Genomic DNA, 12,400 nt, shown 5'->3' with positions numbered 1-12,400 from the left:
TTCTTCTCTTGAACTAGGTCAACACTCAAAAAGTCCTCTGTAGGACGTAAATCACAGAAGTTATATATTAACCTGAATAGGTGGCCGTGAGTCAGTAAGTAAGTAAGGTAGGAGGTGTCAGTTAACAGTATCGAAGTTATTGATTGCATTAAACAAGCGGCTTTACCATTAGTGTTATCAATGCGCATATGTTGTGAGATGTTGTTGGCTAATACAATGGTAAGATTAATAATGCGGACGTATCGGGCGGGACCGTTATGCCGGCGACACGAGTGATCGCGGACCAACAAGGGCGGAAGAGATGGACCGGATAATAAAGCATCAGCTCGGTGCATCGTAACTCAATACCGTCGACATAGAAATTGTTGGTTGCATCGCTGCGCTAAACTCTCCACAATACCTTATGGATGGTAATTGGCCAGTCTCTCTAATCGACGTGTTTCAATAATAATACACGTATGTTCGAGGTTTATGCTGACAGTCAGGTAGATTGAGTCCCATTCTAATATTTTAACGGCTATTGTAACATATGAGACGGCAATAACATAAAAAAATACCATTAGGTATAACTTTGCGTCAGCGTATGTGACTCTGTACAATCTCAAAGTGGAAAACATGCTACTTCAGTTGAAATAGCAGCACCACAAATAATGGAATCGCTTATCATATCCAGTACTTGCAAATATTGTTTAGTATTGTATAACAAAGGTGAACGAGCGTCGACATATAAAATACAGTGTTAGTACAAGATTTTACAGGTACGCCGTGACTGGTACGCACGAAGTATCGTTTTCGTGCCGTGACGGAAGTAAATATCCCATTGACACATCCTTCAATAGGATTTTCATGTCCATAATTACCATCTATTTCGGTGCAGACGCGTTTGAAATAGTTATTATATTGTCGCGTTGTGAGTCGTGACGAATCAAAATTATTATTCTGTCTTTGAAGTAGCCCTTTTGTAATATGACCGTTCTTCATAAATGACACTTTGATCTTCTGTTTTTTCAGTTTGATTCACTGCTACTTTATTACTTTGAAAATCTTCATAATCCAAAATGCATCAAGTTGACTCCTTGTTCTCTAGTGTACTTAGCGTATGTCTTATTCTCCGTAGAGCACTTTAATTGTAATGGAATTCATGCCCCGCTAACTTATCTATTTACATGCATGTATACAAATCTGTAGTAACTTCCTAGTGTATTGTTTCATGCAATGTGTTCGCGACTTGTTTATAAACAATAGCAATTTGCCTTTTGGCGTTAGGTCACGCCTGCACATTGATTCTCCTCTATGTAGTCAAGGGTTCTACTATCTATTCAATATCATTTTGATAATGCACTTTTATTGACTTGTGATTTCCACTATCCTTGCTGTAAATATGTACCAGTGTCTTTGTATATGATGTATGTAGTAGAGTGCCTTGAATTTTATGTAATGTCAATCAAAGTCCTGAATTCCTGAGTTATATCGCTTATACGCATACAAGATACATGAATTGATAAACTCAGGAATAAATAATAGCGTGTGAAGCTGTATTAGTTGTGTAGTACATTGTTCAGCATGCACAGAGGTGCAGCGAGCGGGGTGTAACTGTTTACAGCTAGGAGGCGCGGCAATTAGCTGTACAGGTGGTGAATGCGACCCCCTGGCCTCTCAGCGCGGACCCGCGGGAGGAGCCGTGTATCGCCACGAGTATTTGCATGTTTATTGCCGATACGTAGGCTTAACTAGGACGAATTTGTCGCTGCCTTTATGACTTATGTTGGTCAGAGTAGTAGTTAGCATCAAAGTTTTTGCGATAAGAGAGTCATTTCATTTAAAAAATAGAACTGGATCTTTAAAATGAATTAAAAATACCTCTTGGGAATCAATAGGCAACAAGTACCTGCAGTAGTTGCATATCTGTAAATCTTTAACATTATAACAGTTTTCGTTTAGGTTTACGCAAAATTTCGTGATGCAAAATAATTATTTAGTTCAACTTAGTTGACAGGTGAAAGCTTAAAAAAGTCAACAGCTCGACACGTGTCAGTTTTTCACAACATATTGGACGCGCACATACCGTTATTACTTTTTTAATAAAACTTTTCTGGGTAATATTTTTTATAGGATTCGTAGTTACCATGTGGTGATCGAGACGTGACATACGCGTGTCGACTTGTTTAATCGTCAGCTGTCAATATTTGACACGAGCTTGATCAATGAGGGTTTTCTAAAATGGCGTCCACCAGGTGGCGCACTGAGTCGTCAGGTCCAGGTAACTGTCAAAGTGCTTATCTTTACTATGAATAGTGAACGATTTTAGTGGTTTTTTAATTAAAGCACTGCATTATTGTTTTACTATTGAGGTTGAGTAAATAAAAAAAACTAAATCATATTGTGTTAACAAATTTTTCAACTACCAGTGACTTTTGCACCCTCTCTCTTAGCTCAATTTTTAGTTCGGAAACCTTATTCTGACCGTAGTCCATAATAAAATCAATAACACTTCCAATATAACAGAATTTCAATAAACAATAAGTTCGGCACCTACAATTCCATACTATTTGACAGCTGTTTGGACCAGACGCATACGTGGCGCCACCCGGTGGCAGAAAAAATTTCAAAAACCCTCATTACGTGACGCCTTTAAATCAATTTATAAGTGTGAAGCTGATAATTTATGATTTCTTAATTAAGGTCGTAACTATTGATCAGTACGAATCAAAATAAATGTGTTCTTATCATTGTCGTGGCATTTAAGATATTAATTTTATTTATATACCTACTAGTGTTACTTATCAGGTATTGTCATGCTAATTATGCGCTGAATATACTGGTTATATCGTTTCATTATTTTCATTTTCATGGTATGTATCATTGATGTAGATACTTACTTACATAATACCAACAGTCCACCTCCTTATTAGATCTTATAGTTATTTGTGTACGGATGGCAGTTTACGGGTACTTCAAATACCCTCACCTTTTTAGTCATTCAGGTAAAAAACGCTTCCAGTTTTGCCACTCATTGTAAAAACAAATATATACAAATATTCACAGGAAACTTTGTTTTGCGAAGTTCTCACATAGCCGCCGAGGAATCCTGAAACTGCGAGTGAGTGGAGAGGATGGCTTTGCTACTCACATTTACATAGGTCACTCAACCTTAATATATCTTAAGTAGGAAAAGTATAAATCTTACGAGGTTTAGGCTTTTTTAGTTAAAAGCAATTACGTAAAAATAAATTTAATGAAAAACATTTTCTCCCAATTTAAAACCTCCATTTGTTTCAGTTTATTGTTACGTTCGGAAGCGCTGATATTCCTATAACATTATTTCAGAACACGTATCGCTTCCAGATAATCTAATGCAGAAGCGTTATGACGCATTTATTGTTCCAAATGTGTTGCGCCATGTAAGCTCACGTAGTTGTAATTAATCGGGAGCACTGGAGTTGCCTCCTAAACCAAACATATTTAGAGCTCTTTTGCACAATAGTCCGCTCCAATAATATTTCTACAAAAGGTACATTATCTGCGTAAATGCCAATTTATTTTACTGCCCATTGCTATCTTGGCAAGTCCCTTTATCTTTTTCATAAAACCCGGTAAGATACCGAACTGACAGTTTTATAGTTCTTTTTGCTGAAAACAAAGCATTAATTGTAGAAATAAATAGCGATAGGTTGGAACTAAATATAAATATCTAGAGACCACCTTCACCAACCAGAAATGTTGAAAAATAGGGTGCACTATTGTCGGACGGTGAATAAAAGTAAATTTTCTTTTCAATGGGAATGTTGTTCTGTGTTCGTTGAACATTGTCGCCTTTCGTTGGCCGTCGCTGGGTGCCGGTACATGCCGAGACAGACCTATTCAAATGTCAGTGTGAAGACTGCCCCCTCCCCGCGCACACCTCGCGCTCGCCTCTTCACAGATACTGAAATGTCACTCGCCACACGAAGCAATCAATTTCGTATTTGTATGCTCTGCCTAGATAGTGCTGCTAGTGGATTTATCGAATCGATGAGCTTGTATTATCTTCCAAGAGCTCCTTGTTTCTTGTTGAAGTTACATATTTGCAAGTGAAATCATGTCCTGTATCTTGTTGATGTAAAAATAGTAAAAGTAGCCATAAATTATAATTGTATTTTCTTTTCAAAGTGAACCCATGATAGGTATCTTTAAATTGGAATCAACTGGCGTATTAATTTACTTTAGTAATTATTTTCTATTACTACTGAAATATCAAAGCTTCAAGCACAGTAACATTTACTTAGATCCCCGTCATTGTAAGTCGGCGCCGAATGTCGCACTAATTGCTTTGCGCAACTTAAAGACATTCACGACACAGAGCCGTCTGTTTGTTAAAGTTTATTAGCACGAAATTAACGTAAGCGACAAACGAACTATCTAACTTCACCCATTTGTAATCTCTTCACTTCATTTAACAATGAAACAATTGTTCAGTCTGATACATCTATTTTTGTTATTTAGGCTACATTTGCATTTTCGATTTAAATTCACTACACAGTAGCACAATTTCTTAACCTTGTTCGAAGTTAGAAAGCGATTAATCAACGTCTAACAACATTCTTATTCCCGTCTACGTAGGAGCGCAAGAAATACAGCCTTTAAATGTCTTAAAGATAGCCTCACAGTGGCTGGCAAGCAATTGTCCCTTTTAACCGGTCGGCCTCATTAGCATGGTCTGATCGCTCTGGCCTATCAACCTCCTCAGATTGATACATTGACGGTAAAGGTCTTTTTAGTGGCTGTTCCAACTTCAATCGTAATTAGGACCGTTCGTCTGACATACTTGATTTTGTCTACGCTTGATCGAGCTTAGTACAAAACGTTGTAGGTATATCTGGACACTATAATGTGGATAGGCTGTCTTGTATACTTCACTGTGTACAGAATTCAATAGATAGGAGTATAAGGTAAGGAACTCGATGCGGACAATCGCGTACTCGCTATCGCAATTTAACGAGCCACGATTGTTTTTCTCAGTTCTGAATAATATTGAACTTGAACGTCCCTCGGTATCTGATGGCGATACTTTCGTTGGGCCGCGCTGTACTGTTAGCTGGCTAGCTTACAAATGAACGGTGTGATTATGGGCGCGCGGATCTAACTCCATGATAATTTAAATGTTCCCGCAACCAGCACCACTAGGGCCCGGAGATGGCAACGATTACACCCGTGAATTCCTCTTATGGTCACAGTATATCTGAGAATTTTGAATAGAGTTACGGCCACTGCTACTTCTTGATTAGGATAATAATTTGAATCCTAATTTCGTTTTCATTTAAATATAATCGAGTCTGAATCTGAAACTAGATATTAGGTAACAGGAATTAGGTAATTTTGGATACCAATATGAATTCTTTGAAGAAGTATTACGAGAGTTAGCAGCCCCATGGTATATTATTAAGAAAATCTCTATTCTGAACTTATCTTATTTAATTTTTTTATGTATACTTATGTCATGGTTATGTTTAGGTATCTAAAATAGCATTGGTACAGGTGCGGCTTTATATGCCCTATTCGTGCACAATTGAATCCGTCATTTATTTTGGCACAAAACAGGGTGGTTGTAATAAAGATGATCCTATCTCCAAAGTAACATAATTAAGGTAGTAGGTAAATTGTAGTTCATGTATGTAATCCAAGTGGCCCGCCTGCCGTGAATTCGATGCGCGCCTCTCGAGCTTAAACTTCAGAATACGCGATATGGATCTCACGTTTACCGCCGACTAAATAGCGGATAAATTAGCTAACCGACTTAAATTAGTGAAGCCAGTCAGCTGAGCATAGATCAGGCTTCTACAGTTTTTGTGATGAATATAATCACTCGATATAAACGAAACAAGGTTAAGGGCTATGTATATTCTTGTAGCGAAAATGCAATAATGATGGATTTCCTTTATTCAAAAATCAACGTTTGTCGAACGCTAAAAAATACGAAGACAGCTCCCAACATACATTTTACAAATGACAAAAATAAGTGTAGTAAAAAAAGAAAAACAATTGAACTATCCCGTGTTAAGTTTACACGACTCTTCGTTTCCAGCTAAGTTTCGCTGTATAAGTGAATCGCAGATTCAGCGAGTGCCGACCTCCGTCCCGTAGGTATCGACACTGCGAGTACTCGAGGAGGAAGTTGTGCCTACTTAAAGCCACTTTACAATGCCACGTCCCGACGCCCTTTGTGCACTTGTCGTGCGTTGACTGGTTTGGAATAGCTGCCGCTCTTCGCGGAAGCTAGATCGAATTGCCTGATTCGTGAAGACACGCTGCCTGAGAGCTCAATTTCTTGTGAGATCGCTTATTGCTACTGTACCGCACCTGCGCACAATTATTTTAGAATCATTATCCTCACTTAGTGCTACTACTGCTTAATAGGTAATTGAAGATGTACCGTTTCTTGCATATATTTTGTTTTCTCAGACTTACTTTTATATTCAAAGCACGACCTTGCAAAAATAACAGTATTTAACATGGAAGGTATATTTCTCCAAAATTTATGCTACGTATTGAATTATTATAACATGTATTTTTTTCAATGAAAACTTATGATGGATCGTCGCAAAATCTATGATTGATTCGTGCTGTATTATTCGTTGCTTTCATAAGAGTGCCTTTAGTAGACTCGCGTTTGCGGTTTTCCGCGCCCCTTCAGTCGCTATGATTGATTGCTCGCCGGCAAACTTCATATGTTTGGGAGATAATTTTGTATTTCAGCCGTAAACAGATTACGTGTGAAAAGAATTATCAGCATCTTGTGAGTCTGTCCTTCATTTTGACGTCGCATTTTTCTTGCTCGATTAAACAAATATTGAGTAAGTTATATGTACGTTGAGTAAGCTTCTCGTACCCGTTCGACAACACAGCAGTTTTGTGTCAAAGTAAAAGGTTTGCCAATGTTTTATGATTCATTAAGGACTCAAGTGCTACTTAATCACTCATACTATCTGAAAACAGTGTCAACTCTATGAATTATTGTTATTTGAATATTATTTAAATAATATCCATATTGGTAAAGCTCTAGGTTCTGAAATTGTGTAAGTCATAACGATTAAGGCGCCAACACCGACAGAACTGATTCTATTCACGCGAGAAATGAAAGTGACTGGCAGCTGTATCTCTATACGTAAGGTATGCAGTTCTGCTTCTTGCAGACTATTTATAAATCTATGACATTTTAAGATAATTGAATACAAGAATTATGTTCTGCGTAAAGGTTACAACAGCATTGCATTCAACTTCATTTGTGGTCAAATATTTCGAATGTAAATCTGTCTAGTTCATTAGAGATTTATTGAAAAACATGACAGGAAAGTTTTGACTAAGTTAATATATTAGGAAAATATTATGTAAAATATAGTGCGATTCGTTTGTAAATCGCAGCCCAGTTCGTTACGAAACATAATATACAAGAAAAGAGAGGTATTACATTTAAACGTTAAAATAGGAAAACTTAAAGTAAGTGGTGAGTACATAGTTGGTGGTCGGTAGCTCGTTAGAGATTGACTATCTCACGCTATCGAGATCGCGAGCAAATTGATTTGCGCACGCGCACCTCGAGGTATCGGTTGACAAAGCCGACGCTGATTGAATATCTAGACCGCACACTGAAACACTGAGTAATTTTACTAGTTCAACTATTTAAATTGCTTGAACTGCAAATGATGATAAATTATAGCCTACCCGTACATTTGCTGTACAGATACTGAAATCGATTTACTAAAACAATTTTGTGATTATAGTTTATAACGACACCGATTTGAGCTAAATCCAACAATTTCACGAACGTACTTTGATTTCATATTCCTGAGTCACTATTCTTAGAATTAAATTAGTTTCACGATATATTATTTCAGTTAACCTAAATGTGAGCGGCAGTAAATTACTTGGAGCTTGTCGCGTTGTTGACGTGATATCTTAATTCAAAATAATTTGATGACATAGAGTACAATTACTGTCCGCAACCACTTCCCACGGCAATTCTGGCGTGTCCACAGAACTGGAGCACGCTGTGACACATAGAGCGCTCTTGGGGAACGTAATGCCGGTAATATAACAATACTCTTACACGTACCATTTTAAGATGACCTCCACCGCTTCTGCAAGATACGCCAAGAAAAGGAGAATGAGTAGAACTGTATGGGTCTATGAGTAATGGTGTTTTGGCATAGTGCTCCAACCTCGTAGCGGTTTCATAACGCTGGCATTTGCGTGAGAGCGCCGACGTCGCGCGTTGTCGTACAGCCTACGGGCTTGTTCAACACACGAATAATTGTACCGAGAAATACCCATTTTGTTGCTTAATTTATTCCATGTCTTCGTGTAAAATATGCGACTAGGATTAGGTGAAATTTTGTTTGGTTCCTCTTTTTTTTTAAAAAGAAAAATGATTAGCTTTATATATAAGGTGCCATAGATGTGTTGCCATAAGTAGGTACCTCACATCGATTTCCTTTGTTCTTGAATGTATTTACAACTGTTCAGGGGTTATTATTCATGTAGCATAATAATTTCGCAAACCCCATTAAATATATTTTCTAATGTGTGAACATCAAAGAGCCAGTAAACAAACCAACGATTACCAGGCAGTGAACAAAATTTTCTTGAAAATGTTATTTATCTTTTGATTACAAGCAGCATTACGGGGAAACAGTTTTGTGTAATCACGTGAGCTGTTTTGTTTAAACAACGCTTATGTTGATATTATATGGGTTCGTCATCGCCAAATCTCTTTATAATAGAGTTGGTCTTCTCAAAAACTTAGATTTGGCATCATTTGCTACATAATTACAGTGGTGTCGTTGCCTGATGGACATAATTTGGCTCATTACTTGGTTTCACTGAGTCAGTCACAGTTAGAAGTACTCAAGTTGTAATTTAGGTCGAACCGTGACTTGATTTGCATGTAGGGCGCTTTGCTAAGGTTCATAGTGAAGTATTTTATGTGTCTATTCATAGGTTTTATGTAAACTTTCCAATCGTTAACCGACGGTAATGTTGCAAACATTGCTTATGACTGAGGAAATATCAGTTAGGAAGCTTCTAGTGGTAGTTAGTTGGCTTTCAATGTTTATTTATTAAGGTATACTTTATTGTATAAGATAGATTTGAAAGTACCAGAAGTAATTTAAATTGCATGCATTGACGTCCGGGTGACGCTTCTATTACGGGTAATGACTAAGCAGAGGTTGCGCCACCAGAGGCTGCGTCGGCTCTCAGATAGCAAGGAGTGATTCCGTACGTCAAAACATGCGATTGACAGCGATACATTAGGAACTATCGAGCGATCACATTGCTTACGCCGACCTGGGAGTCGTAATTTTTCACTGTCAGCGGTGAGACTAAACGTCCTCGTCATCGCTTCGACTAGTGACTGTCAAAAAATGTTAATGCAATTTTCGCTTGCACGAGTAGGGTGCCGTAAAATATTGCCCATGGTGAACCTTGCCGGTTACCAGGTTCCGGAGGGTACGCTGTTTACTCAGATATTATTTGTGTTCTAACTATTAGTCCTATATCAATCTCTGTCACAATTTTGTTTATGCTACTGTTGTGGGCTGTCATGTTTTACAAGAAATATGATTACAGAATTGTGTGCAACAATACCAGTTGCAGGAGCGTGGTTTGATAAGCAAGTAGGTATCTTTCGCAAGTGTCCGGAGTCCGGTTGGAAATGGTCGAAAAGGCGTTGTTTAGTCGTGCAGTTTGTTGATCTGGTTGGTTCTGCGTGTCGGTCATGGCGCAGGAATCTGTTCACGTGTATTGTTGGGCAGCAGCACGGCGGCGATCCCGCGATAAAGCTGGATATAATCGGTTTAGGCACGCTGTCGCTCACCGGACTATGTACTAATTGCTATGGTTATGTGTTACGTGGTCCGGTTAATGGCCGCTAAAATATCGCGTGCATTTGCACAACACTTTAGGCAATTGCGTGATCAATAGATTGACATAGAGATAACATTGTCTGCTTTGTCGTTCTACTACCCTTTTAATAGTCTGGTTATGAAATGATGACTTCGTGTTATATGATTTTGGCTGCATTCTAGATAAAAGAGCAATGTTTGTTTTAAAATATCAATGGAAAGGACGAAGATTTTATTTTGTTTTAAGATATTAAGCCTAGAGCAATAAAATAGCGATTAATATGCGGGAATAATTTACACTAAGAAAATAGCAAATTTACCTTTATATGCATTTTATAATGCTTAAGATTTAGTACTTTAAACATGATCTACAAAGGTTTGGGAGTATAACGCATTTAATTTATCTCAAAGTCCGATCTATAGTCAGTGCCAAAGCTTGGTCAAAGCCTTGGAGCACTATAAAATTTACATTTACATTACGTTTGCTCCAGATTCTGTTAAAGTTGCGACACTATAGCTTATAGGTTTTATTGACGATTTATATTTCCATTCTACTTAAACGTTATGGTTTATGTTGAGGTGGGAAGTTCTATTAAACTATATACATGAATTATTTGATACTTTTCTTAAGCAGGTACGTCTTGCAAGGTATGAGTTGCTACAAGCACGAGCATTGTAACTCACGCGCATAACCAATGTTTGAAAATGAAATTGGATTTTGTTCTGCATGACATTTTACTCATGTGCTTGAAGCGCAACATCGATTTCCTTTGCTCTTTCTCTTCTCATATCGCTAAAAGCAACGGCACGTTGAAAAGAGACGTCGCGAATTTTGTGAATTTCCGTCGAGTACCTCGGATCGGGTCACTCGTGCTATGTAAATTTTAGACCTTTTATTTTCTCGTGCGGTAGAATGTTATAATGGAATTGTGGGGCGATGTTTGTGTTGCCAATGCTTCTGCCGCACGCGTGCATGCTTTGTAAATGCTATCGATACCCGTGGCTTTAATATCGATTAATTTTCGAAACAATGTTTTCGATTTTAAAGTTCACTGGTGCACAAGTCACGAGCCACGAGCTTGCATCTTGTGTTCACATTTTCAATAAGTACGTTTCGCTATGTTAGCGCTTGTATTCTTGATTTATTTACAGTAATAATACATCTTGCTTATATGATATGATTTATGCTAAAGGTGCTCTTTGTATAAATGCGTACACGTAGCATGCACTAAGAAATCCAATAACAATATTCGTTGTCTCAGTTGGAAAGAGTAATTTTATTTTCTTGAATAAAAATAAACATTCGATCTGATACATTAATGCAGTCTCCATTAAACGATTAAACGTTGTTCGCTCATCTGCATGCATGCAACGCAGTAGCCGTCTTCAAAGCGCAGCCGCTCGAATAAATTCGGATTTGTAGTAGCTGTAGATCCATTTCCAAAATATTCGAATGTGGAACACAACGCCACAGAATGTGATCATGTAACACTATTTTATATTTATTTAACAATCTATCTATAAATGCTAATGAGGACAAGATTTTGTGAAAGTATCAGATCCGAATATCATGGAATAATAAATTCACTGTTAATATTATTGTAGTGGGCAGATTTTCCGGTTTCTAATTACTTTATTTAGTAAGCCATGACAATGTTGTGTTTAACATATATAATCACCTATAAGCGTTTTAGTTATGAGCAACTGTAGCTCAACGATAAAAATAAAGCTCTTTATTTATGAGGCGCTAACTAGTTTAAAGGTGATAAATTGTATTTGAAGCCATAGATACAATAATAAAGAATTTGTTACCAAACATTTATTAGGCATTTTTGTGTTTGGTATGATGAATAGTTTGAAAAGAAACTGTTTGGAGACGGAGTGGCCGCTGGCAGAGGCTGCGAGTAGGCATACAACTGATTAAAGCTCACAATCAGGTCTGTAGTTCGGCAGGGCCTGCTCTTTGAATTTACGATGTGCCTGACCGACGCTTATCGCATGCGAATGATCTGCCCACGGCGCACGGACCGCTCCGCACACATATTTTATTTTATTCGCGCTACTGTGATGTAATGAGCTGATAAATGGGAGAAAACCACCAATTAGTGTCGATGAATTTATTGTTTCTACTTAAAACGTTGGAGGGCTACATACTTAATCTTAAATTGCGTTTTAAAATTTGTTGCTTTAGAATTTAAATCAACATTTAGATTGTTGCCAATTACGTACTGTTTTCTTAGTATTTATTCGATTTCACGTACTTATTATTGATCATTATTGGTAATGGATTATTATCAATAACACTTCTGTAACGTTTTTTAACGAGTTGCATTTGAAACTATATCTCCACAAAAATGCACTGATTTGCAAATAATTATGAGTACACACGTGCGCGACAACAATGCACTAGTGTCCCTGAACGTCTGGCTTGATTACTGTGTCTAGCGAATACAAAATACAATACAGGTTTGACTTCTTGCACAGCCAACTGTGGACAACAAAAGACTAGTTTTACTTTAATA

General features: G+C 37.6%; 1 protein-coding gene and 1 long non-coding RNA gene across 2 annotated transcripts in view; both read left to right on the top strand.

Annotated features, from left to right (window-relative positions):
- Positions 1-12,400, top strand: part of Su(var)3-3 (Suppressor of variegation 3-3) — a 223,690-nt gene that overhangs the window by 36,261 nt on the left and 175,029 nt on the right. The gene's annotated exons all lie outside the window — the stretch shown is intronic.
- The window catches only part of LOC135117059 (uncharacterized), a 162,620-nt gene continuing 152,429 nt past the window's right edge, over positions 2,210-12,400 (top strand). Inside the window, exon 1 of the long non-coding RNA XR_010276620.1 lies at positions 2,210-2,260. This is a non-coding gene — a long non-coding RNA (uncharacterized LOC135117059). The remainder of the gene's footprint in view (positions 2,261-12,400) is intronic.

This window comes from Helicoverpa armigera, chromosome 7 (genome assembly GCF_030705265.1).
Source record: "Helicoverpa armigera isolate CAAS_96S chromosome 7, ASM3070526v1, whole genome shotgun sequence".
In the NCBI taxonomy this organism is placed as follows: Eukaryota; Metazoa; Arthropoda; class Insecta; order Lepidoptera; family Noctuidae; genus Helicoverpa; species Helicoverpa armigera.
This window is presented reverse-complemented; position numbering and strand designations above follow the sequence as displayed.